Below are 5628 nucleotides of genomic sequence, written 5' to 3'. Positions count from 1 at the left end.
GCGTGATCTCAGCTCACTGCAACCTCTGCCTCCCGGGTTCAAGCAATTCTCCTGCCTCAGCTTCCCGAGTAGCTGGGATTATAGGCATGTGCCACCACGCCTGGCTAATTTTGTGTTTTTAGTAGAGACAGGGTTTCTCCATGTTGGTCAGGCTGATCTTGAACTCCTGACCTCAGGTGATCCCCCAACTTTGGCCTCCCACAGTGTTGGGATTACAGGTATGAGCCACCGTGCCCAGGTGGCTATTTTTTTTTTTTTTTAACTGCAGGGATGGGCTTCATATTTTCTTTAAACCTTGGGTGAGGCCATCCAAAAATGTATCTTCAAGTCTGATCTAGCCTGTGGGCCACCTCTACTACTGTAGGTGTTCATATTGTGTAGTTTCTTTCCTCTGCACTACTGGCATCTTCTTCCCTTTGTCCAGTGGACACCATGATCGTGTTACCATGACTTAGCCCTGAGACCAGGGTGGCAGGCCAAAGATGTTGGAAGGCAGAAACAACACACACCCGTCTGGTGGCTTAAGGTTGGATCTCAACTCTGCCTGCCATCTACTAGCTGAGTAAGGGACATAAACTCTCTGATCAAGCCTCGGTTTCCTCATTTGTAAACATATATATATATATATATATAATATATATGTAATACCCACCACCCAAGGTTGTGGTAAGGAATAAATGAGATGACAGGTATGAAAGGTTCAGCCCATAGAAGATGTTCAAATATGGTAGCTTCCTTCTACTTGTTACAAATCCTACCAGCTGTTCAAAACTCAATACAGGCTGCAGCCTCTCCAGCCTTCTCTGACCTCCTCAGCTCATGGGACACTTTCTCTTCTGAATTTCATTTGCCCTTCATGGCTTGTGAATTAGTAAACAATCCTTGGCTTTACTAGGCAACTTTTCATGTGTATGTGTGATATATTGCCACAATTTGGTCGTCAGCTCCCTAAAGGCACTTTTCTCCTTTTCATGAGCTTAATTCCTTATCTTTTACTGTTGAGTAGGCACTGTCTTGTGCGAAATTTTCTCATAACAACCATGTAAGGGAGAGGGCACGCACCATGAACTGGACACTCTGATGAGGCAACTGGCTCACAAAGTTGGATAGCTGGAAAGAAATCAGTAAACATATAGTGTTCACGGTCACCAAGCAGACCAAGCAAGATAGTGTGGATGATCAAACTTAATCCCACTTCCACTTCCGTAAAAATAAGCAAAGTGCAATTTTCTGAGGGAAGGTGCGGTCGGCTAAAAAAATGTCCCCCTAAGATATCAAGTCCTCATCCCTGAAAGCTGTGATTATTTCCTTAAATGGAAAAAGGTGTGATCAAGTTAAGGTGCTTGAGTTCGTGAGATTATTTTGGATAGTCCAGATGGGTCCTAAATGCAATCACAAATGCCCTTTCAAGAGAGAGGCAGAGGGAGATTTGACACAGACAGAAAAGAAGGCAATGTGTGGAAAGAAGCAGAGAGGGAGATTAGACTGCTCCAAAGCAGCCATGGGTGCTGAATCAGAGAGAGAGATGCTACGCTGCTGGCTGTGAAGATAGAGGAAGGGGCCATGACCCAAGGAACACAAGGAATGCATCTCTAGACACTGGAAAAGGCAAGGAAATGGAGTCTCCCCAGGAGCCTCTGCAGAGAGTGCGGCCCTTCCAACACCTTGATTTCAGCCCAGGGACACTGATTTCAGACCTGTGACCTCCAGAGCTGTAAGAGAACAAGTGTGTGTTGTTGTAAGCCACCAGGTTTGTGGTAATTTGTTACAGCGTCAATAGGAAACTATGACATCAAGTGAGGGGGAAAAAAATAGCAGAAATAAAGAAATAAGAATGAGGCATGGAACTAATGTGGGGGATTTGAAATAGTCCTGCAGAAAATCTCCACAGACCTGAGTGCTTGTCTCAGTAATTTCACCAGCTGGCTATTTCATCTTGAGCAGATTACTTCACTTCTGTGAGCCAGAATCTCCTCACCTGTAAAATAGCATAAAAACCTACTTGTCATATGTAGATGCTCGAAAAAGGGCAGCCGCTATTACATTAATATTAAAGAATGACAAAACATGGCCGGGTGGTGGAGGTGGGTTCTAACTCTCCTTTCATGGAATGCAATAGCTGAACCCATGTGACCCACTGATGAAACTCAGTAGGAACCCTCTATACTCACTTTACAAGGAGAGAAAGAAGTCAAAAGATAGAGATATATTAATTTTATGTTTTGCCTTCATACTTTTTCACCCTTATACTTTCATTTAGGTCTTTGCCCATCCCAGAAACCTGTTAAGATGGCATGCGACTTAGCACAAAATTATACATTTAGTCATTTCAAGTTTAAAAAGGAAAATATTATGCCTATAGGTGATATTCTGCAGTGACCACCAAGACCCCAAGACTCTTCACATGAACCTGTCTTTGAGCCACTGGTAGAACCTAGCTGACACTCTGAGATTGTTCTGCCACCTACTAGCTAGGTGGGCTTCGGGAAGATCGTCATCTGCTCTCTGACTCAGTTACTTCGTCTGTAAAATGGGAATACCACCTTCCTCAAAGGGTGCTTTTGTGGAGAGGTTAAAATAACACAGGGAAAGCACTTAGCTTGAGCATGCATAGTCAGTGCTCATTAATTAGTAATTTCTTAGCACTATTATTGTTATTATTGTTACTCATCTCTCAGGGAACCTAATTAACTGTAGTCAAATTTCAACTCCTGTATTTTTGAACCAGTTAGCTTCTGTAGGCAGGAACCTTCTGTTACTCAAACAGCAGAGCTTAGTGATTAAGGGGAAATGAAGGTAGAGGCTGCAGTTTGCATTCTGTTCTCACCGTTTACTGTGTGGTACTGTGTGATACTGAGCCAATCACGTAAACTCTGATCCTCCGCTTCCTCATCTGTAATATGAAATGATAATGGTATTTATCTCACAGAATTGTTATGCGGAATATATAAGACAGCGCTTTTGAAGCTGGCATACGCAGGTAGTAGGCACTCAAGTCAATATTCAATGAATTAAATTCCTTCGCTTCAATTTCCATTTAAAAACAGAGAAAAAAGTCTGCAGATCTGAAGCAAAGAATGTTATTGGGCTCTTCACCACATGTGAAAACTGCAGCTTGGTGCCCGACCCCTGTGCTCATTTTATAAGGCACAGGGTTTTCAGTTATTCTCGGTGTTTCTAGGAGGTTGACTTCTCAGGAAATGGTACCTGTCTCTCCCAGAAACCTGAGGTGCTTGCCTGGAGAAAAATCCCTTAGCCAAGAGACCGTTGTGACCTTTCACAGGCAAATTTACTCACGGCCTAGGGCGGGAAGAGGCCTAGGGAGCTCCCCTTCCAAGGGCACCAGGCTGTGGGAATTTCCTCCAGGGCCTTCCTGGGCCGGCCCTGGCCGCGCCTCGCTGAGCTCCTTGCAGTTTCTGTCAGCGCTGAAACTGCTGTGGAAAGTTCAACTTGAGAAGAGGGAACTAGGGTGTTTTGCTTTTTTTCTTTCTTTTTGAAAGTCGAACAACCCTAAGACTTGATTTGGAAATCGTAACCCAAACCAGATGCTTTTCTGATGGGTGACCAAACGGAGGAGCAACCAGGCAGGGCACTTTGACTTTGCGAGGACACTGACACTGGCAGGAGCCAGATCTCTCCAGAAATCAAACGGCGCAGGTTCACACGCCACCAGGGACGGGTGCTGGAATGTTGCTTTGTTTTTGACTCTGAATTTACCGTCTCACTCCTCCTTTCCCGCCCCCTGGAACGCGATTTATTATTGTGCAGACCTAGTGGCTTTTCTCCAACTTTATTTCTTTTTTTCAGAAATAAACAAGGGTTTTACAACTCCATAACCTCTCCAAAGTTTGTTTGTTCTTCCCTCTGTACAGTGTGGGCCATGTTCGTTCCCTGGGAAAGTCTCTTCCCTAATTCTTTTCACATTTCAACAGCTTTTGTTTCTTCTTTCTGTGAGGTTTATGAAAATGCCGATGGTGGATTTGCTTCAGGCTAAATTGTACCGTAAACATTTTCTCCTAGGCACATGGGAGCCTCGGTGACCGGGGACCATGTTGCTATTCCTTATTGTGTACCACGCCAGAAGGAAATTTTAAAATCGTGAAACACTCTTTTTGATGGCTGGAAGAAAAATATGTAAATTGGTAATACAGAGAAAATCTGCTAATCTAGTACAAGGAATCTCGGACAATATCACGTAGGTGAGAGCCAGCTGAGAAAAGGGCTGCCTCAAACACTCAGCTTTCATTTTAGGTTGAGCTCTTTCTGCCTCCAACCACAGACTGAAATTTGTTGTGTTTTAAGGAAATAAAGATTTTTAAAATGAAAGGCTAATATGTTTTAGCAAAATCTTGGGATTCTGGGATGGGTAAATGTTTGTTCCAGCCAGGAGGTGTAAACCTAATCTTGATGTCTGCATATTCAGTTTGAAGACTAAAGAATCTTTCTACCAATAGCAATCCTGAGTTCTAGGAGACATGGAGGCTCAAAAAGATGGTGCATTGTTTCTTTCTCTCATCGTTATATGGTTCTCAGTGCCTCGCTTGTTTCTGTACAACCTCCCCCTCCATCCACCTCTGGACAGTGCTACCACCTATGGCTCCAGGAGCTCAGGTTCAGGTGTCCAGGCTGCCATAGCATCTCACCTGATATCAGACAGAAACCTCAAACCCACCCTGTTCAAAATGGAATTTTTGCTCTTTTCCCCAATCTGTTCTCCCTCCAAATTCCCCACCTGGTGACACCATCATCCCCTAAAGCCCTTGCAGGAAGCCTGGCGTCCTTCTAACTCTTTGCTGTCTTATCTGATCAGGCCTTGAGTTCTGTTTATTCTATCTGCCCAATATCTCTCAAATTTGTCCACCTTTCTCTTTCCCCCAGCCATTTGCCTCATTCAGACTCTTACTGCCTCTCACCTAGACCAGTGCTACAGCCTCCTTGCTGGTCTCCATCAAATCTCACTCTCTCTATCCCCCATGAAAAGAACCTCCTCCAGAGCTACAAGAGTGTTCTGACCGCAGTATCATTGCTTCCCTGCTTAGAAACCACCTATGTTCCTCTCACCCTATGCAGCTGGTCCAAGACCTGGAGCGTGGCACTCAGAGCCCTCCCTAAGCCAGTCCCAGGCTTGCTGTGCCACTCGATGGCCACATCCACATGCCTTTCGACATGTGGCCACTCCCCGAAACACTCGCCATGCTCTTCTGTGCTTCATGCTGGTCCCTTGACTTAGGGTGCTCTTCTCCCTCTTCTCTAGCTGGAAAAGACAAAACAAAACAAAAAAACACCCTCCTTATGCTTAAAGGCCTGATTCAAACCCAACTCCTCTATGAAGCCTTCCTGAATTCCCCTAAGCAGAGTGCTGCTCCCTCCAAGTGTTTCTGAAGCAGCTTGTACACATCTTCACACTATATCCCTTCTACCCATTGTAGACTCTGGTCTACGGGAGAGACTTAAGATGGACATAGGAGGCCTTACCGAGCCTGTTTCAAGATAGGCCCATGTGGGGATGTGCTCGTGGTGATGAGGGTGAACACATGGCTTCCAGCATTGCTCGGAAAACCATGGACAGAACTTTGGCTAGGTCTAAGGGTGACTGAGGAGACTGGAACAGGGCAGGGGCTGCTATTA

This window comes from Hylobates moloch, unplaced genomic scaffold (assembly GCF_009828535.3).
Source record: "Hylobates moloch isolate HMO894 unplaced genomic scaffold, HMol_V3 SCAFFOLD_18, whole genome shotgun sequence".
Lineage (NCBI taxonomy): Eukaryota > Metazoa > Chordata > Mammalia > Primates > Hylobatidae > Hylobates > Hylobates moloch.
The sequence above is the reverse complement of the archived record's forward strand: the minus strand, read 5'-3'. Positions refer to the sequence as shown.